Source organism: Rattus norvegicus, chromosome 2, assembly GCF_021556685.1.
Source record: "Rattus norvegicus strain SHRSP/BbbUtx chromosome 2, alternate assembly SHRSP_T2T, whole genome shotgun sequence".
In the NCBI taxonomy this organism is placed as follows: domain Eukaryota; kingdom Metazoa; phylum Chordata; class Mammalia; order Rodentia; family Muridae; genus Rattus; species Rattus norvegicus.
Genome location: NC_141535.1, coordinates 4,306,772 through 4,329,675, shown reverse-complemented (window position 1 = coordinate 4,329,675; position 22,904 = coordinate 4,306,772). Strand labels below are relative to the sequence as shown.

At 42.7% G+C, this 22,904-nt stretch overlaps 2 pseudogenes; both read right to left on the bottom strand.

Moving 5' to 3' along the window:
* Positions 1-11,016: 11,016 nt before the first annotated feature.
* On the bottom strand, positions 11,017-11,161 carry LOC147995927 (5.8S ribosomal RNA; annotated as a pseudogene).
* Positions 11,162-12,238: 1,077 nt separating this feature from the next.
* LOC147995926 (18S ribosomal RNA) lies at positions 12,239-13,140 on the bottom strand (annotated as a pseudogene; the record flags this gene model as incomplete).
* Between the last annotated feature and the right edge of the window lie 9,764 nt (positions 13,141-22,904).

Here is a 22,904-nt window from a genome sequence, read left to right as displayed (position 1 = left end):
CCTAAAATTATCCAAATCAATATTCAAATCAATAATTTCTACAGGTACATTTAATGGTCTTTGTTTATTAAACTAATCAAAATCTATGTTGTAGTTATTTGAAGAGAAAGATTTTATGAATCATGTGATATCAACTGAATAAATATGAAAATTATGTATGTAAAACTTTACACATGTTAGTATCAACACAAAAGTATAAATTTACAATTTAATAAACAAGGAACAAATTGATCAACCAAATGTTAACAACTAAAATTCATCTATGTATGCAATAGAAAATAATATTTGAGATATAAAATTAAGACTTATATTAGTAAAATAAAGCATAAGTTATTTTACTTAAAAAGAAAATCTTATGATCGTATTAATACAGCTAGAAAACATTAAGAAAAAACTTAATACTCTTAAAAATGGGATACACATGCACACAAATTTAGAAAACTTGATACATATACATTATATTATAATGTCATTTCAAAAGTTAGAACTATCATTGTGTTTGTTATAAATGAAAGGAAGATGTTTCAGACCATAAGCAGAAATAAAATTTTCTGGAATTTTACATAAATAAAAGGCATTTAGAAACTAAATTTTTTTTTTGATTCTTTTTTTCGGAGCTGGGGACCGAACCCAGGGCCTTGCGCTTCCTAGGTAAGCGCTCTACCACTGAGCTAAATCCCCAGTCCCAGAAACTAAAATTTTTAATAACATCTCCATCATAATTAGATGAGTATGTTCCTGCCTTCTTGCAATGAATATTGAATTGATCTCTATTGTATCAAGAAAATTGTGATAGCTGTTCGGTACAGAGAATGAAAAGCTGTCCTCTGGACAGCTCATTGTTATCACACTCATGAACTCACAGCACCTGTGTTAACACAATACTTTCACATGATCAACCCAGCTAGAGTCAGGGCTTAGATGGGGTGACCAACCCTTGCCAGTGCCATATTGATGTGCTTTTGACATTTGATGGCTACTGGTGAATGAAGAATCATTCATTTGGGGGGGGGGTATTGCCTTGGTAATTTGCTTGTGCTTCAATAGATTCCCTTCACAAGTGACACTAGATTCTGATTCTTTGATGAGATCTAAAAGGTAAACAGATGAAGACATGGTGTCAGGAGATGTATTATAGGAAATCTGGTGAGATTTGGTAAAGAGAATGTAGACTGCATACAAGTATATTTCTTTATATAAAAAATAAAGAAAAGTATGAAAGGACAAATGTTTACTTAATTAACAGAAGATAGAATATCTCTATAGACAAATTCTAAATAGCTTATATACATAAAGCTAGAAATAATAGTTTAAATAGTTTAATAATGAGTTTAAAAGATGTACAAATTTTCTTCACTGTTTAAGAGATCATGGTAAGAGATCATGGGAGAGAATGTAATGTATTATAATATACTTTCAAATGTAAAAGATTATAACTTTAGCTTAGTAATAAATTCAAGGTTTTTCTCCGACTGAGATTATGTATAATCAGTTTGAGCTAATTCCTCCCTGTTAAATTATAAGCATTTCTAAATTCCTCAGAAAAACAACCTTAGAATAACTACTTTTAGTCCCCTAAAGTCCAGGGAATTGGGGCAAAAACTCTTCAATGGTTTCTTCAAGCTGTACATAATTATTTTTATATTTATTACTAAACTAAAATTATGATCTTTCACATTGGCACAGAATGTATTTGATACAAATTTAGATTTTTAAGATTTTCTTTAATATAAATTTCTCATTGATTTAAAATTAATATTGTTACTCTGATGTACACATATTGCGCCTATACAACACATTTCAGCATAGATGGCTTATACCCAGTCCTTTTCTGCTATTAAAAAATGAAGGTTGGGGTTGGGGATTTAGCTCAGTGGTAGAGCGCTTACCTAGGAAGCGCAAGGCCCTGGGTTCGGTCCCCAGCTCCGAAAAAAAGAACCAAAAAAAAAAAAAAAATGAAGGTGAGATGATTAAGCACGTGAGTTTAAGGCCAAATAGCAAATTCATGTCTCTAAGTTTATTGTTAGAGTGCTTTCAAGATAATTTATTAAGATAATTAATCGACAACAGTCCAGATTGCTTATATAGTTAGATGGTTTCCAAAAAACACCAGAAGTCCATAAAATATGACATTTAATGTTCTTTAATTTTATTGAGACATGTCCACTCCCACCAGCTCCCCTTTGGTATATTCAAAGAAGAAACTGAAAATCTCCACCTCCACGTGAGGTAATTTATTGTGGCAGATAGACACTATGCAAAAATTGCTCCAATGCTTCTACAGACTAATTACTGTCCAGAAAAGGAAACATTGCAGAATAAGTTGGCTGAAAATGTCTGCCAAGCCAGCATGATTAGCCCTTCAAATTCAGTGTTTCAAATCTCTGTCTGATGATCCTAGGCCAGAGGACTGAAGACTTGCTCTCACGTGTTGCTCACAGGGGACTGTGCAAATAGAAAATTGTCACTATAACCTGTCTAAGTTCTAGAAGTCATGCTAGGCTTCCTATATTTACAGATATACAGCTCATTCTCAGATTACTGGTGGGGTTGAAAACTTAGTATAATCTTATAACCCACTCAGACAATTTAACTTTGAGAATACATATTTAATTAGCTAGTAATCAGATAATACATAAGCTAGCCAGGATATAACAGATTTTAAGACTTCTAAAAGCTAAAATATATCTAAATGTTCTGTTTAACTGATAAAATTTGGGCTGGGTGTTAGGTACATCTTATACATTTAAATTACAAAATGATAACAGTTGTGCTCAACTTATATTTGAGAAAAAAGTTTGTTTTTTTTTAATTAAAAGGGTAAAAGAGTAGATTGATGTCATTATGAAGATGAAGGGGGGTACAGTATAGAACCAGGCTTGTCATTGGATAAAAAGGAAGGATGAGTGGGAGAAAAGTTTTAGAGAGGCAGAGGAAGCCAGAATGAGAATTTGAGAGCACAGAGAACATGGCAGTAGATGTTTAGATGCCTCTCTGTACATATTACAGGTTGTTATGACTATTCTCAAGGGATGGGTGTGTACAGGATTCTGTGCCATCTAGATTGGCAAATTATATCTTATCATTTGCATCAGAAAATATTGTTTGATGTGTTCTTTCATAAGGCAACTTAATTGAGTTAAAGAGAGTGTATGGTGGCCAGATGCATGGGCCTACCAAATAATTGGGATGTGTTTGCCTGGCGTGGTGGAAACCCAACCAAGAGGGCTGTGGATGAGGGAAGAGCAGCCTGACAGGGTGCCCTGTTGGGAAAATAGTGTGTCAGAAAGTAGATGGGGGCAGCATGGAGCCACTGAGGTAAATTATTGCTATTTCCAATGGCACCAGAAATATTAAGGGAGTGAGACAGCTGGGGTACAACTGGGAACCAGTTCTGTCGGGTTTTTTTTCTGTTTCATTCTTTTTATTTTTATTGCACCACATATATTGTGTGTCGAGTGTCCTGAAGGGAAAACATGCTTAAGTCCTTAAGTATGAAGTGATTTATTGCATCATGACCACATATAACGATGATGGGATACTAAAGACAAAGATAGGAGAGTGAGGATTTTTAATTTCCAAGAAATTATAGGATTTTGGTGTTTCACAATCATATGATTTTTTGGGTATGATATATACCTTGTGATCTAGACTAATGGATGAATCACAAAGAAAAAAGGTGGAGGCAGAGTTACCATTAATGGTTTTTGGGGCCTGGGAATCAGATGCAAGGGACAGAGAGACTACAAGGCCACAGAATATGTGGCTTATCAATTACATTGAGAGGTTACAAAGGGAATGGCAGGTTTGGGGAAAGCAGCCAGTTAGACAGGACTGTGATCTAACACTTCCCTGCTTATGAAAGAAAATTCAAAAGTCACATCCAGCTGGAAAGTCTTATGAATACTATGAAGTACCTATTAATGTGGGTAGCCAGGACTGCCCTAGGCTGTGTGAAAGACCTGGACAAAACAATAACTGGAACACTAGTTCTATGCCCTTAACCAGGATCACACTTGTCAAGGCCTGTCTGATGCTGAAGCCAATGTCTTAAAGGAGTCAAGGTTGAGGGAAGAGACTCTTCCCTTAGGTTGTGGTTATCAGTTCTTAGGCAGCTGTAACTGTGGTATCCCATGTTCTTTTCGTCAGCATTGTCTGACTTAATCATTTGCTGACTTAGTTGTTCCCCATGTACAACCACCAGTACCCCCAGGACTGGAAATTATAAATATGATTCTACAATTTCTAATAAAGAGCAAATAAATTTCAAGCAATCATCACAAAAATGTTTACTAACAGCAATCACATTTTAAATCAGACAAACTAAAAATAAATTGAACACCATGTGCTCCAGCTGTATATCCTTTGGACATAACCCCAAGACACCAAATTACTACAGAGGTACTTGGACAGTTTCACCCATTGTTGCTTAGTTCCCAGCAGGAAGGAAATGCAATTCATATGAATCCTAATGGGGTGACTGCTCTGCTTTTCCTATCAGTTATTTTGCTATACTGCCACTATGCCATCCTCATCGTGCAATCCTAGATAACACAGTGATCTGTGACTCCAAGATATAATGTTTGACTATGTAATTGCAAATATTGGAAGAGAAATGAAGTCTTCTATACTGCTATATATTTATTTAAATGTCCCTGTTTGTTTTATTCCAGAGACTGTGCTGCAAAAGGTATATACACACTTCTCCCTCATTTCCTCTGCTGAAGGCTATGTGGCTCTGTTTTAATTCTCATGTGATAAAGTATCACATTCTCTATACTATTTCAAGAGATGTATCTCTCTTATTCTTTTCTATTTAAAGAGTCTAAACTGTCCTTATATCAAACTATGCTGTTTGTATAACAGGCAAACCCAGGAATATCAACTGTGCTTCACAAGGTAAGTATGCAAAATATGATTTTAAAGAATTGCTTGTAATGCATCTACTCCTATTTTTATTTCCTGGTCTATTCAGGTGTCTTTTATAATATCCACCTGCTTGTTACCATGGAAAATTACAAACAAAAGCAAAAACAGAAAACAATTAAGGTCTGTTATCAAACCTTAAGCAAACATTCATCACTCTAGGACTGGGAAATTGCTCAGAGTGTAGAAACATATAGACTTGGGTGTGAATATTCAGCATGTATACATAATGCCAGGCATAGGGAATAGCTACACATAACTATTACCTCTGAATCCTGAGGGCTCACTGACCAGTTCTCCAATCCCACACTGAATTTCTAGTTCAACAAGAGAACTAATGTCAAGAACAGTGAACAGCAATAAAGAAGACACTTGAAATCCTTCTCAGAACTCCAAAAACACATGCACAGATGGGTAAAGCCACACAGTTACAGGCATGCACCACACACTCACATCCATCAACATTCTTACAACACACAACACCACAGATACATAGAAAATGGTTAAGGGACTGCAGGGTAATTCTTAATTAGCTGTTGTCACCCAGTATGTATCATATATACTGATAACAACCAAGAAAAGATTAAGCTGAAGAGAGTTTATCCATAGTTTTAACTTTTGTTATATTTTAATTTAATTAAAATGCTTTTGTAATTTTACATAAAATATGCAGATTCGTGGGATTCTAGAATCACCCAGGACAAAAACATTTCAGCATGTCTGAGAGAGAGAGATATCAGACTGGAAGAGTTCTCGTGCAAAGGCCCTCCAGCCAGAAGCTGGAACCCAGATGCCCTTCAACAGAGGAATGGATACAGAAAATGTGGCATATTTACACAATGAAGTACTACTCAGCTTTTAAAACAATGACTTCATGAAATTCCTAAGCAAATGGATAAAACTAGGAAATATCATCCTGAGTGAATTAACACAGTTAGTATATACTAGTCCAAGGCTTTGAATACCCAAGATACAATTCATAGACCATATGATGCTCAAGAAGTAGGAAGAACAAAATGTGTACACTTCAGTCCTTTCTAGAAGGGGGAACAAAACACTCAAGAGGGAGGGGAATATAGGGACACAGAGTGGAGCAGAGACTTAAGGAAAGGCCATCTGGATGCTGCCCCATCTGGGGATCTATCACATATGCAGCCACCAAACCTAATCAGTATTGCTGATGCCAAGAATTTCTTATTGATGGGAGCTTGATGTGGATGTCTCCTGAGAGACTCTGCCAGAACCTCACTGATATAGACAAGCATGCTTGAAGCCAACCATCGAACTCCATGGGGACTCCAATGAAGGAGTGAAGGAAGAGCTGAAATGGTTTGCAAACCCATAGGAAGAACAACAATATCAACCAACTAGACTTACCAGTGCTCCCAGGGATTAAACTACTAACCAAATAGTTCTCATGTAAAAGCCTATTGCTTCAGTTGCATATGGAGCAGAGGATGGCATTGTCTGGCATCAATAGGAGGAGAAGCCCTTGGTCCTGTGAATGTTCCTTTCTCCAGTGCAGGGCAATGGTATGCTATTGAGGTGTGAGTGGGTGCATGGGAGGAAAAGCATCCTCATGGAAGCAGGGGGTGGGTTGTGGGAGAGTGGGTAACTGGGCAAGGGAATAACATTTGCAATGTAAATATATAAAATATCAAGTTAAAAAATGTTACCACTGCTCTTAATAACCCTATATAAGTTTTTAAAATTCACTTGCAAAAATCTTACTACGTCTGTTTTGTGTTCACACATGGACTATGATGGATTAACACCATATCTGGGAATATCTTCTCAATATTAGACATAACATCTGAATATGTGATTATTTATATCCATTTATTGTTAAAGAAGAATCCGGTGCCAAAGAAAATTTCCTCTTTTTGATTAGCATGAAAATTATATTCAAAATAAGCTAATAAAATAAAGGATACCTGAGTGTATACACATTCACATTCATATTCATATATATGAATATGTTTGTATATATGTATACATGATGTAGGCCTCCTTCACAGGGCATCTAGGCCTTAACAGTTCCCTCAGGCCTACACATTGCATCTAGGCCTTCATGTTTTTCCTAGACCTTTAACAGCCAGCAGCTTTGCCCTCTGAGCCATCAGTCTACAGAGGAAGTCATAGAGAAACCCTGTCTGAAAAACTAGGGGAGGGAGACAAACAGATTAACAGATTGATTGCTCGCTCTCTCTCTCTCTCTCTCTCTATCTATCTATCTATCTATCTATCTATCTCTCTCTCTGTCTCTCTGTCTCTCTCTCTCTCTCTGTGTGTGTGTGTGTGTGTGTGTGTGTGTGTGTGTGTGTGTGTGTGTTCAACTGAGGAGGCACTGGCAAATAAATGTTTTCCCCTTCTCTGTAAGCCAGTCCACCCCAATACTGCCTTCCCTTTTCCTTAGTTTGTATGGTTTATTCCAAGTTAATTGTATCTGTTTCTTTAATCTTCTTCATTTCTTTAGTTGATTCAGGGGTCTTTGCACATAAGCCCTGGAAATCAGTACCTGGATCAGGTCTGCAGCCTGCTCACAGGGTTCTAACCACCTCCACCACTCAAGTGATGCAATTAAAGACATGCGGCACAGCACCTGGCTTCTTTTCAGTGAACATTTACTTTAGTTGCAAGGTTCATTCAGGTCTGAGAGTGGAGGGAGGGAAGGAGGGAAGAGAGTCAGAGAGTGACAGAGAAACAGTGACAGAGAAGGAAAATTGTAGGTTATTGTTCCTTCTCTTCAATCACTGTCTGTTGTTTGCCATCTTGGCAACCATGCCCCGAAACCCTACCCTGGGTAAGATCGAGCATAATGGCAACCACCATATAATTCCTGCTTAGTCGCACTGAACACCTCAGTCATCACTATCTGTGGAGAATTGTAAGGGGGCTCCTCTGATCTAGAGAGTAGTACCCTTGAATGAAATGAGAAGCACAACAAGCATTATTTGTTTTGAAATATAAGACGTGGAAAGAACTACATGTGCGGATTTACAGACAGAAAGACAGAGAGACAGATAGACACACAGACAGACAGACAGACAGACAAGACGGACAAGACAGAACAGGACAGGACAGAACAGGACAGGACTGGAGAAAAAAAACAAGAACACAAACAAAAACTCATAATGGAAGTCCGGTTCCAACTAGTCTCTGTCTGCACTGTCGCTCTAGTGTTGGTGGTCCAGCTTATAAAAGCTTATACATGGATGGTTTTGGGAAATGCTGCTGGGTGTTCGGTTCAGGTCCAGGATTATTGCAGGTAACTAGACAACAAAGAAAGCAGTAGACTGACTTCTACAGTGTTTGGTTTCTGAGTGTGTTATCTCACAGAAGAACCTACCAGAATATGTAATGAATTCCGGCAGTAACAGCAGAAACAACCAATGAGAAAGTGTCCTTATAATATTAGTAACTGCAACAAAATGGCAGACTAGTTAGGTAACAGTTACCTAGCCATTAACTAATCTGACATAGGCCTTCTTCACATTGCATCTACATAGGCCTTCCTATCTTCCTCTCCAGTGCTGAGACCAAAGAGAGATCAAAGTCAGGCATCACCATGGGTGCCTTCTTTTTCATTTTTTTCTTTCATCCTAGGAAGTGTGTGTGTGTGTGTGTGTGTGTGTGTGTGTGTGTGTGTGTATGTGTGTGTGTGTGTGTGTGTGTGTGTGTGTGTGTAGAGAGGGGGGGGAGAGGGAGAAGGAGAAGGAGAGGGGCAGAGGGAGAGAGAAAGAGAGAGAGCTTTAAAATCAGCACTCAAAACTTTTTTCTTCCTATCCCTATCCCAATCCCCCCAAACAGCAGTAAAGCCACCAGCACCAGAGACAGAGGAAGATGAAATCTCTAGTCTGAAAAACTAGAGGAGGGAGATAAACAGATCTCTCTCTCTCTCTCTCTCTCTCTCTCTCTCTCTCTCTCTCTTTCTCTCTCTCTCTCTCTGTCTTCCTCATAATTTGTTAAAGTGTTCCCTTTGTGCTGTGTGGATTCTACTTTATTAAACACGTTTTACATCGTACTAGCTCCTAAGAGGAGTCAACAGTCTCTTGGTGTGCAGGCAGTTGTTCCCTGCTTTAAATATTTTTTGGTGTTTGTTTGTTTGTTTGTTTCAAAACCCAGGGCCTGCCTTCGTTCAACAGATCCAAACCCAGTACTCCAAGGGAAAAATGGAGTCAAGTCCGAAGTCACTGGCATTTAAGTCATCTGCCATTGACAGTCATAGGAGATGGGAATATCATGCTTTCTCCAATGGAGATTCACCTGGGTATGCATCAACGACATATAAGGACAGGCTTGGGGTACAACGGGGTGGTGGATGGGGAGGAAGGATCTGGAAAGAGCTTTGCGATGGGAAACTATGATCAGAATGTTGCATAGAAAACAAAATTTGTACTTTAAAAAAAAAAAAGCTTCCGATATCTATCCAAAAAGGAAAGGAAAAAAAACCAACATCACAACTTTACTAACTGCAAATGTTCCATCTCCCTGTATCCAACCACTCCACTCCCAGATAGGTAGATGATAGTTTGCACTTCTGTCCCAGTTGTGCTATCGAGGTCAATAAAAGGGGAACCACCTCTGTGGTTATGTTTTACACACACGAAATGAAATAAAAGGAGTGGATACACGTGCCTGGCATTTTAAGATGCTCAGTTTCTTTGCAAGGTTCATTTTGTTTCATTCTTTTAAAGGTTTATTTATTTATTTTCATTTATATGAGTACACTAAAGCCCTTTTCATATACACACACGGCAGTAGAGTACACGGGATATCCCTTTGCAGAGTGTTGTGAGCCACTATATGGTTTCTGTGGAATGAAACTCAGGACCTCTGGAAGAACAGAGCAGTGAGTGCTCTTAACCTCAGAGCCATCTCTCCAGCCCTTCACAAGCTTTATTTAACTAAACATTAATCATGAATCAGAAATGCCAAATCCTGTAAATATGGTCCAGATTCAGCCTTACTTAGAAATCCAGATTTAACAGGGCGAGGCTAGAATTTGAGAGTGAGCAAAGGGAGTCTTCCTCTTTCCCTGAGGGTGTGCTATCAATTCCATTACCATTTCCAAACAGCTTGGTGTGAGTCTAAGGTTTTCTTCAGTCATTTGCCCTGAGCGAGAGCACTGAAAGGACAGCAAGGGATCAGACATTCACACTGAAATCATCACTCACTGATTTCAGGCAGAAAACTTGCCCCACCCCCCTAAAGAGGCACTGCCTGGCTCAGCACTGAAGCAAAGCATGCTAGGGCAGAAGCAGTATTTCCCTGACAGACCTTCAGGGACATGCATATTCTCCAGCCCACCCCACCCCCTCTTAGCTAGCTCCTGTCCACCCCTTCCCCTTCTCCCACATACAGGCAGTAGGCCTCCTGTGTGTGCGTGGTGGTGGTGATGGTGGGGAAATGGAAATATCTCTTGAGAGAGAGTTCGGGTCTCCCAAACAAATAAATAACTAGAAACTTCATTTATTTACTTTATTTCATTGAGCATACAGTGGAAGAGGGAAAAGGAACAGGGAAACTAGGCCAACTGGTAGAGCTCCTTCCATTTTGTTTCAAAAAGGAAAAGTCAAAGAAACAACACTACCTGGTTTTCGTGAAAGGAACAGAATGGTAAAAGTTGAAACATCGGCTCGCCACTTAATACTTTGGCTTTTAATAAAAGGGGCAACAGATCTACCTCCTATTTGGTAAAAAAGAGAATAAAAACCCACAAAAACGTTCTGTCAGCCAACTTCCCTTTTAACCTCTGTTAAACAGGAAGACTGGTTTCTTTAAACATCATTTAAAATACTTAAATATGTATTTGTGTGTGTGTGTGTGTGTGTGTGTGTGTGTGTGTGTCTGTGTGTCTGTGTGTCTGTGTGTCTGTGTGTGACTGTCTGACTGGCCAGTCACCGACAGGGGGGGCATCACCCACCAACCCTACCCCATTTCCCAACCGGGCGCCCCCACCGCACCCCGCGCCCACTGCCGGAGCGCCCGCCGACCCCCCCCCCCCATTGGGAGGAGCGGGGACGGCGACAGCGGGACGCGTGGAGGGGGAAGAAAGTCGCGTGCGTGGGTGGAGAGGTCGGGAGGAACGGGAACTTGTACAATTCCCTTTCTGGGAGGGGGTCTTTCACGTTCATAGTTTCCAGGATCAATGTGTCCTGCAGTTCACATTAATTCTCGAAGCTAGCTGCATTCTTCATCGATGCACGAGCCAAGTGATCCACCGCTAAGAGTCTTATCAGTATCTGGGGTGTGAACGGACTCCTATGGGTGCTAACAACAGCACCAGCTCCCCCGCCCGCCCCTGCTGCACTGGAAGAGAGGGGCCAACTGCGAGGCGGCTCCACCTCAGGCCGGCCAGCGGGAAATTAAAGGATACATGTGAAAAGAAAAAAAAGACAGGGTCGGGAACGGAAAGGTGGGACACACGGGACATGGTACGCCGCGAACCCAGCACCCAGCGGCGGCCAGCCAATGGGCGGGCAAGTCGGGCGCTCGGGCCGGGACCCCACGGGCACCCAGAGGGTGCCCGCGACATGGCCCCCCGACCGCTGTCTCTGGAAGCGCTGGCGGCAGGAGAGTGCCCACTGAGTCTCAGGGAGCACCAGGTGGAGGGAGGAAACGGGAAGCCCTCCTGTGGACGGACGACCAACGGGCTGGAGGGTGACCCCTCCACCGGGGTCTTTAAACTTCCGTGCTGGAACAGGACAGTTAGGTACCCAGACAGGAGCGGGGCTGACACCTGAGGCCCAAAAGGCTGGGCGGGCTGTGAGAGCCCACCCGTGGCACAGGGACCCCCTGCACGCGACAGAGACACCCTGGCACCTTCAGAGCGGGAGAGATGTGGCGGAGGGGCGGTAGGTGCTGTGAGGAGAGTGAGCAGGTCCGGGCCACCGTGTACCGCCCCCCCCCCCCCCCCCCCGCCAGTGCACAGGAGATGAGATCACTGAGGCGGTCCAGAAAGAGGCACAATGACCTCGGTATGCCGAGGGCCTTGGCTGGCCAGCGGGCAAGGGAGGTGCTGGCAGCAGAAGCAGCAGTGGTGGAGGCAGAGGCTGGTGCATGGAGGCAAGGATGTAGGCAGAAGAGCAAGGGAGAGAGAGAGAATGGAGGAGGTCCCTGGAAGGACCAGACCTGACACCCTCCCCGCACCGCTCCTTAACGACCCCCGCCTTTCCCGGAAAAGCTCACTTGGCTGGCTGCCAAAGCACAGGCCAAGAATGCAACCAGGACCCGGGGACATGCCTCCCAGTGAGAGGAGGGACTCACACAGGTCCAAGAAAGGACCAGACACCCCCTCGGCCTTCTCCATTAATGATCCTTCCGCCAGTTCACCTACAGAAACCTGGTTATGACTTTTACTTCCTCTAGATAGTCAAGTACAACCTTCTTCTCAGCCCTCCGACAGGGCCATGGGCTGATCAGGCCTCACTAAACCATCCAATCGGTAGTAGCGAAGGGTGGTGTGTACAAAGGGCTGGGACTTAATCAACGCAAGCTTATGAGTGGCACTTACTGGGAATTCCTCGTTCAAGAGGAATAATTGCAATCCCCGATCTCCATCACCAATGCAGTTCAATGGGTTACCCGCGCCTGCCTGCATAGGGTAGGCACACGCTGAGCCAGTCAGTGTGGCGCTAATGCAGCCGCGGACATCTAAGGGCATCACAGACCTGTTATTGCTTAATCTCAGGTGGCTGAGCACCACTTGTCCCTCTAAGAAGTTGGGGGACGCCGACCGCTCAGGGGGTCGCGTAACTAGTTAGCATGCCAGAGTCTTCTTCCTTATCAGAATTAATCAGACATATCGCTCCACCAACTAAGAACAGCCATGAACCACCACCCACGGAATCGAGAAAGACCTATCAATCTGTCAATCCTGTCTGTGTCCAGGCCGGGTGAGGATTCCCGTGTTGAGTCAAATTAAGCTGCAGGCTCCACTCTTGGTGGTGCCTTTCCGTCAATTCCTTTAAGTTTTAGCTTTGCAACCATACTCCACTGGAACCCAAAGACTTTGGTTTCCCAGAAGATGCTTGTCTATCATGGGAATAACGCCACCACGAACCCAGGCGGCATCTGTTTAGTTATGTACCCCCATTTGTTTTTCTTTTTCTTTCTCCATTTCTCTTTCTTTTTCTTTCATTGGGGGAGGGGATTTTTTTAATTCACATTTTAAATATCCCCTTTCCTGATTTGTCCTCTAGAAACCAGCTATTATTTCCCCTCATGCCTCCTGTTCTATGAGGGCAGTTCCTCAGTCACCCACTCACTCCTTCCAACCTGCCCATTCTGACAGTTCCCTACACTGGGGCATCAAGCCTTGACAGGACCAAGGGCATTTGCTCCCATTGGTGCCTGAAAAGGACATCCTCTGCTTCATATGCAGATGAAGCCATAGGCTCATCCTTGTGTGTTCTTGGGATGGTTGTTTAGTCCATGGAAGATCGAGGGCAGGGGTTTGGTTGGTTGATATTGTTCTTCTTATGGGGTGGCAAACCCCTTCAACTACTTCAGTTCTTTCTGTAACTCCTCTCTTTGGAACCTTGTTCTGAGTTCAATTATTGACTGCAAGCATTCTCCCTTCTTCCCTCCCTCTCTTCTTCCCTCCCTCCCCACACCACTCTGTGTTTGTATGTTTGTGTGTTTGTGTGTCTCTGTGTATGTGTGTGTGTGTCTGTCTGTCTGTATGTCTGTCTGTATGTCTTTCTAAGTGAATGTCACTTTTCTTTTCTTAGATAAAGTGATAAGAGTCTTACCCAAGCTATGCAAATACGTCGTTTAGGCTGAGGCCAGAGTATTTTTTTCCTCTGTTCTACTATTTATAGACCTAATATTAGGAGCTTCTAGCCTCCATGTAATCCAACCTTCCAAGCTGACTGATTCAATATGGTTTCTCTTGGCATCTTCATGAGATGTTCTGCTTGGACTCACATTAACTTGGACAATGTGTTACAATCTTCTGGATCCTTCTAATTCTCCAGCTTTTTCTGTTTTCCCCAGTGAATAGTTGTTCTCTCAGAACCTGAATCTGTAAAAACATGTCCAGAAAACTTCCGTAAACACATGCCACACACCACAAATTCTCTTTCTTACTCTACTTCTCTCTGTCTTTCTTTTCTTTATTTTTGTCTCTCTTTTTCTACTCTTGTGCATTCTCTTATTCCTAAGCTGTTCTCATGTGAATTGGGTGTATTTTATCTGTGATACATTCTGTCACTTTTTTCTTTGAATTACTACTTTATCTGGGCCTCAATTATATGACACTTCAAACATGGCTACTTCCTTATATAAACTAACCTTACAACGTACAATCATTTTGCTAATATTTGTCTACCTAGTTCTTACCTGGACTTATTGGTTGTAAAGAATTAACCTTTCAGGATGCCTATATTTATGGCAGAATCTTTCTGTCCTTTCATATATGATGTCCTGTGTCTCAAAGATGAGGGTATTAGAATAAAATTATTTTACACATTTTCTAGAAGGTTGAAAGATTCAATTTAAGTCTTATTTTATGATCCCATTAACAGCCATCAGTCCAAAACACAAAGTCACTAAAACAAATCCTAGTTGCATTGAAAAGAAAATTATACAGATTTAAGGTTTAAAAATATGAAGATAAAAGAGTAAGTTTCAAAATTCACAGACTCAGAACTGAAACAGGATTGGGCAGGTCCAGGCATGCCCAGGCCCTGTGGGGCCTGCCCCGCCATTAAAACTGACAGACCACAAAGATAAGGAAGAAGGAATGCAGAACCAGCCCGAGGTATCGGAACTGACTCATAGGCCATCTGGCAGGAAGGGATAAGCCTCTAGCCCCTGACATTCCGGACTCTTTTGCTGTGTAACCCTGCATCCGCGCCTCATTTGAATCCACCAATCAAGTCCCTGTAACCATGCATCTGCTTCTGTACACCCGCTTCTGGTTCCCCAAACCCTATAAAAGCCCCATGCTGGAGCTGCTGGGCGCACAAGTCCTCTGAAGAGACTGTGTGCCCGCAGGTACCTGTGTTTTCCAATAAACCCTCTTGCTGATTGCATCTGAGTGGACTCGGCCTGGTCGTTGGACTTGGGGATCTCCTTCCTGAAGGAAGATTTTCTCTGAGGGTCTTTCATATGAGGGCTCATCCGGGATTTGGTGATCCTCCGCCCAGAGATCACTGACCACCCACGGGGAGATAAGCCGGCCGGTGTTTGTCTTGTCTGTTGTCTGTTGAGTCTTGGTCTTGTCCCGTGAACGATCGATCAATAGGCTCAGATCTGGGGACTATCTGGGCGGGCCAGAGAAGAGGCTGACGAGCTCGGACTTCTCCCCCGCAGCCCTGGAAGACGTTCCAAGGGTAGTAGGAGAGGGAGATCCGGATCCGTGGCGCCTCCGTCCGTTTTTGGAGGGATCCAGACCCTTGATGACTCCGTCTGAATTTTATTGGAGTAGAGGATCCAAGACCCTCGCTGACTCCATCTGATTTTTTGGTTTCAGTTTGGTACCAAAGCCGTGTAGCGCATCTGTCTGTTACTTGTTTGACTGTTGGAAGTGTTTGTCTTCTTTGTGACCGGACTGTGGTTTTCTGGACATGTTGGTGTCCATTGTTTGTGTTCTGTTTCTGTGTTTGGTATCCCAGAAGCAGCTAAGGTTAAGCTGCAGTTTGGGTCAGGTACTGAAGGTACCAGGCATCTGTGGAAATTGGTTATAGGATGCTTTGTCTTGGTCTTGTTTCTCTGGTTTGTTTTCTGTGATATTGTCAAGTGGTTTTTTGGCTTTTGTTTCGTGTTTGAATTTGGATTGACGATGGTGTTTGAAATCATGAAACTGTTTGCTTTGTTCGTCAAAGTGTTTTACTTGGTCCTCTTGGTGCTTAAGTTAAAAGTTAAAAATAATTTGCTTGAGAGAAATTGTTTTCTGCGAGGAGTTTTATCTTTCTCTCTTGAGCCTCCTCCCCAAGGAGAGTTGCCCCAAGTTGGGGGGCAGAGAAGCCCCTAAAATAGTTTCAAAAATAATCTACAACAAACTGTGAAAAACTTTGTTTTGCCAGTCAAAATTTAGAATTCAGACTTTGGCTGTGGCCAAGGTCAGGATTAATGTTTTCTTTTCCATGGGCCTTTAGCCCACTGAGACAGTTTGGTGAAGGACTACTACTGCAGTCCTGGTATTCAGAGACACGGAGAGAGCCATAGTTTTTTTTTTTTTTTTTTTAAAGGTTGGTACTATAGTATTAACAATCTCTTTATTAGATGTAAGAGACAGGAAGCCCCAGGTGAACTGGTTACAATTCTTTTGTCAGCTGCTTAGTATCTAGCACCCAGGTTCTAACCATCTCTCCATGCTTTTGTTATTAGTTCTTACTAGAAGCCTAGTGTCATTTGGAGGCTGGTTCTCTTGAGAGGCAGAGCCACCAAGCTGACAATAAAGGGAGGTACTCCTTAAGGGAAAATCTAAGTCCAGAGAGACAGCTGGTAACAGATAGCCTGCCTCTTGCTCATAGACAAAGCTTGTGCTTATTTTTACAATGGTACTTTTGTCCAAAAAAGGCCTCCTGGTTTAGTTGTGTGACTAAATGCTATTTGTCCTCTTCAGTGGACCTCTATTCTCTAGATTCCCTTCTTGTTTTCTCACCATCCCACTTGAGATGCTTGTTAGTAACTGTTACAGATCTTCTTTACCACTGAGGAAAGACAGAATCCTACTAGAGGCCAGAAAGAATGTTCCAGACATGGATGGAACGCCCTCACTCCTGACTGTTGACTTCAATACCCCTGAAGGTAGGGAGTGTTCCGGGTCTGCCCCCAGGCTCCAAGCGTGGGTCTCCTAGGGGCTGGAAAATGCCCCACCAATCTGGCTAAGATAAGGAAAAGATATGAAGAAAAGGCTACAGAAACTTGAAGGGTTAAGCTAAGTCACTGAGAGAGTTATTGTAAGTTGCAGAAAAAAATAAGTTGATGTGTGGTTCAGGGTCTGTGCACAAAAGAGGACAACACTTAATAGCTGTAGAAGAAGATGCAGACAGAGAGACTGAAAAACGAAAGAAAGAGAAAAAAGAAGAGGAAGTTAAAAAGCTAAAGAGAGATAAAAGAAAAGAGAGGAACATATACTGGCCACAGTAGTTAGAAAACCTAGGAAGACAGTACCTGGCAACAGGAGAGAATTCCTGGCTAAAGATCGGTGTGCCTAATACAAAAAAAAAAAAAAGGACATTGGGTCAGGGACTGCCCCAGGAAGAACAAGCGGGGCCTCTCCAGTGGCTCCGAAGGCAAGCCTCTTGGTCCTAGAGTGCTGGCTATGCACAAAGCTAGAAGGAAAGCCTGCCCAGTTGTTGTGTGAATGCGGGGGGGGGGGGGGGGGGCGGAGGGTCCAACGCTCTGTGCTCCTATGCTCCAGTGGGCCAGTATCCAAAGACCTTGAGTACAAGGGGCTACTGACAACAAACAATACTTATGGACTGCCCGAAGAACAGTGGACCTTGGTGTGGGCTGGGTAACCCACTAGTCCATGGTCATCCCTGACTGCCCCCATCCCTTGCTCATGAGAAATTTGCTTTCCAAAATGGCTTGCATCGGCTGAAGGGTGAGACCATGTGTATGCATATCTGCAGACTGTGTGAAAAGCTCTCAGGGAGAACTTTCCCTCGGGATGGAGACCCTCTAACTCCAAAGACCAGACCGAGACACCACAGGATGCAATCAGCAAGAGGATTTGGTTTATTGTTGGGATACACAGGCACAGACACCTGTGGGCGCTTCAGTCACTCGGGGGACTGGCGCGCCCACGGAACCAAGGATGGGCTTTTTTATAGGATTTTGGGGAGCAGAAGCAAGCATACAGAAGCAGATGCATGGTTACAGGGATATCATTGGTGGATTCTAATGTTTCCTAGCTACCTTCCTGAAACATAACGGCTGACTCGGCCCCCAAAGGGTTTAGCCCGGGGGCAAGTTTCCTAGCTACCTTCCTGAAACATAACGGCTGACTCGGCCCCCCAAGAGTTTAGCCCGGGGGCAAGTTTCCTAGCTACCTTCTTGAAACATAACAACTGACTCGGCCCCCCAAGAGTTTAGCCTGGGGGCAAGTTTCCAAGCTACCTTCTTGAAACATAACAACTGACTCGGCCCCCCACCAGGGTGTGGGACCTCTCCCGGGGCTTTTTCTTATTGTCAGGTGCTCAACCCCAGTCATCCTGTTGTCAGGCCTTCAACCAAACACATCTTGTTTGGCAGCCGCTGTGTACTCAGTGTTCTAACCTTTCTCTGAACCAGTCATCTTAAATATAGCCTTGTAAAATGGCGTTACTGCTGCTAAGCTGGGGTCTTTCATGTGTACGTGGGGCTTAAGACCTGTCTCAGTACACCAGTACCTGATGCTGGGAGATGTGTGGCTTAGTGCCATTCAGCCTGGAACACACCGTTCCTGCCAGCCGGGCACTGACAATTATCACCCAATCCAGGACTTAAACTGTGATAGAGTGGCTGCTGTTTTGCCTTTGAATAGAACGTCCCAAAAGATGGGACCACTGGTCAGCTGCAATGGACTAGATTCTCCACTGGTTGGGGACAATCTTGTCACCTTGCTGCCCAATCCTGACCTGGAGCCACTGCAACATGAGTGTCAAGCACTGGCAGAAGCCCATGGGTGGAGGAAAGACCTCTGTGACTGGTTGATTGACCCCTGCTGAAAGCCGAGGCTACCTTGTCTACAGACAGGAACAGTTCTCTTCATGAAGGTCAGAGATAAGTGGGTGCTGCCATGGTGGACAACACAATGTCATCTGGGATGGCTGAACCTCAACCCCCCAGCACATCAGTGCCACAGATGCCTTTGCCATCTCTTGGATGCCCTGGTGAAGCCAACAACTGTGAGTACTATTCATTGCTCAGGATATCAGGGAGGAAGAGATTCAGTGGCATGAGGCAGTAACAAAGCACATAAAGTGGCTCGGGAAATGGCTATAAAGGAGCCTATTCTGGTTACAGGCCTACAAGAGACAGCCAAGGGGAACTGGGATTGGACTAAAGGGATGGCCCCATTTAGAATGTACAGTAGAAGAAAAGGCCCAAGTTGCTTAAAGGCACACTTGAGGGGAAAGCTATACTCCCCAGAGAACAAAGAAAAGACTCACTTTGCCAAATACAGAAAGGGACTCATTTAGGAGATAAAAAGTTTGTCCAAGTAGTTAAGTTATATATAATTGACTTTAAGATTTTAGCCAGAGAGACAGTAAAAAATATAAGGTATGTCAGTAAGTAAATGCTTAGCAAGCAAACAGGACAAAGAGACCTAGAGAATTTAGTAAAAAGTCGAAGTGAACTTCACTGAGATAAAACTAGGAAAATATGATCACAAGTATCTCCTAGTGCTTGTAGATACCTTTCGAGGAATAGGTAGAAGCTTTCCTCACCAAGCAAGAGACGGCCTCGGTAGTCATCAAGAAGATATTGGAAGAAATCTTCCCCAGGTTTGGAGTGCCCAAGGTAATCTGGTCAGACAATGGCCCTACTTTCATTGACAAGGTAAGGCAGGGTGTGGCCAGGTATTTAGAAGTCGATTAGAAATTATGTTGTATTTACAGACCTCAAAGCTCAGGACAGATAGAGTAAATAAATAAAACTCCAAAAGAGACCCTGACCAAATTAAATTGACCATGGAGACTGGCGCAGACTGGGTGGCACTCTTTCCCTCTTGCTATCTTCAGAGCAAGAAATACCCCTTCCAGATTCAGCCTTACCCCCTTTGAGATCTTATATGGGGCCTCAGCTCGCCTGACTGTATTAGATGATGTTACTGAACCAACATGTCATAGTAATAATGATTTATATGCCAGGCTAAAAGACCTACAGGTGATACGGAAAGAAGACTGGTCACAGCTGGCAGCAGCCTAAACCCCAGGGAACCTCGAGACATCTCATCAGTTCCAGGTCAGAGACTACAGCTACATATAATGACACGGAGCCCAGACACTCGAGCCTCACTGGAAAGGAACGTACCTGGTGCTGCTGACCACCCTGACGGCCATCAATTCTCAGCCCTCACCAACCGTGTAGTAGCTGTTGGGGCTTAGAGCTGGGACATAGAAGGAAACTCAGACCTTTAAAAAGCTCCCTAGACTTAATTTCATGTTTGCCCTGGGTTCTATCAAGATAGGAGTGGGGATAGGCTTGATTTCTATTACAAATGATGTAACATTGCATATGTTAGTACTCCTAACACTTCTTGGGACTGTGCCTCAGGGATCATAATCTGTATAAGTTTACAAGTTCTAAAAGCTAGTCATGAACTTGGTGTGTAGGTTTAGATAGTGCCCATATTGGAATCCTGATGCTAAAGACTTAGTAAGACAAAAAAAAAAAAAGAGTTGAGAATTACTTAAGGCTATCTAGGTGCTACAAGGGCAGCACAAGGACATCTGCCATTGCCCTGCAATGAAAGGGTTATACAGAATTCAGAACTGCCATTGACTCAGATATAAAAAGAGTGAAAGACTTTTTAGCTGACCTCCAAGAATACCTAACCTCCCTCTCAGAGGTAGTCCTTCAGAATAGGAGGAGATTAGACCTGATATTCCTTAAAGGAGTCTGTGTGCTACACTGAAAGAAGAGTGTTGCTTCTATGTAGACCATTCAAGAGTAATTAAAGACTCCATGAATAAACTTAGACAAAGGTTAGACAAAAGACAGAGAGACAGAGAAGCACATCAGGGATGGTTCGAGAGCTGGTTTAGTAGATCTCCTTGGATGACTACTCTGATATCTTCCCTTATGGGACCCTTCTTAGTTTTGCTTCTGCTTCAGATTATAGGTCCATGTGTGTTAAAGAAACTAGTTAATAGGTTTGACTCCTATAAAAGATAGAGACACTCAACAAGGTTGGTTTGAGTCTTGGTTCACTCGGTCTCCCTGGATCACTACCCTACTCTCTGCTATATGGATGGGCTATTACTAATAATTTTCTTGGTTTTAGTTTTGGACCCTGTGTGACAAACAGGTTAATTGCTTTTGTTAAAAATAGAGTGGGTGCTGTGCGGGTGATGGTTCTGAGAGAACAGTACCAGTCATTTAGGACAACTGGTGAGACCAAATACGAGACTTGATATCAAAATTCTAAGATTAGAATTACTTAGGAGAAGAAGAGGGGAATGAAAAGAAAATTATACAGATTTAAGGTTTAAAAATATGAAGTTAAAAGAGTAAGTTTCAAAATTCACAGACTCAGAACTGAAACAGGATTGGGCAGGTCCAGGCATGCCCAGGCCCTGTGGGGCCTGCCCCGCCATTAAAACTGACAGACCACAAAGATAAGGAAGAAAGAATGCAGAACCAGCCCGAGGTATCGGAACTGACTCATAGGCCATCTGGCAGGAAGGGATAAGCCCCTAGCCCCTGACATTCCGGACTCTTTTGCTGCGTAACCCTGCATCCGCGCCTCATTTGAATCCACCAATCAAGTCCCTGTAACCATGCATCTGCTTCTGTACACCCGCTTCTGGTTCCCCAAACCCTATAAAAGCCCCATGCTGGAGCTGCTGGGCACGCAAGTCCTCCGGAGAGACTGTGTGCCCGCAGGTACCTGTGTTTTCCAATAAACCCTCTTGCTGATTGCATCCGAGTGGACTCGGCCTGGTCGTTGGGCTTGGGGATCTCCTTCCCGAAGGAAGATTCTCTCTGAGGGTCTTTCAGCATTAGGTAGGGTGGGAAGATATCCCAGTGATTAAGCAGGCAGAAAATGTTAGAGTGACATGGGAAGAAGATTGTTTATTGGTCTATATTTATGGCTTGCTCAGCCTGTGTTTTTATAAAAGCTAGAACAATAAACCCAGGAGTGGAACAACCTACAGGGAGCTGGGCCCTCCAACAAAATTATTGATCAAGAAAGTGCCCACAGGATTTTCATAGGACAATCTTATGAAGAATTTTTTGTCAGTTAAGATTTCTTCTTCCAAGTTATCTCTAGTTTTATATCACAATGATAAAAAACCTTCCTATATAGTTTGTAGGTGAGAGTTTGTGGATGTATATCTCTAAGCTTGTGTATTGAAGTGATATCATTAAAAATTTTACAAAAGAATGGCTATCAATAACGTGTGTGTGTGTGTGTGTGTGTGTGTGTGTGTGTGTGTGTGTTTCTTTAATCCCGCAGGCTTTTGCCTGATTCTCGATACCGTGTCAGTGCGTGCATTGGGCACCAAGAGTGTATGTCAGTGAAATTATGTGTGTATATGTGTTTCTGCATGCCCACAGATATTATATGTATCATACTAGGGTATTAAAGAGGACAATGACTTAATCTAAAGAAATGCTTTAGATTATAGCACACACCAGCAAGAAAACATTCCTTTTTTTGGCATGGGGTAGAAATTGGGCTTGCAACAATAAATTATGAAATATACTAGGAAGAGTGAAATACCTCATTAGGTAAAGATAATTGTTGCCAAGGCTGATAACCTTGATTTGGTCCTTGGGACACACACAGTGGAAGGAGGAAATGAATGCCATAAATTGTACTCTGTCATCCTGTATCCCTGTACATACGTGTATTCCGATTCTCCCATTTCTGAAGCAAGAAAAAAATTACATACATGGAATTTCTGCCTAGTATAACAGAGCAACAGAACATAATATTGAGAATTAAAAAAAGAATACATACATAGTTCATATGAAGGTAACTTGGTCTTGCAGAGATAAGCTAAACAACTCCTGGATAAAATAAGTTCAGACTCATGAACATGTATTACTCAGATTGGTGAATCAAAAAACTTAAATATGGGGCATGTAGATTCCAGAGACTTTTCCACAATAGAATTGTGTAACCAGGGTGACCAGACAATAGCAATTGTATTTGTATCACTTAGATTTATAGGGACCTTTCCTTGCATGGTAGAGGAATAGGCATCTACACTGAAATATACTGTATGTAACTAGAGAAATAAAACAAAATGTTCTCTTTATAATCAAAACAGGAATACGACTAGGAGATTCCAGGTTTCTTAGTC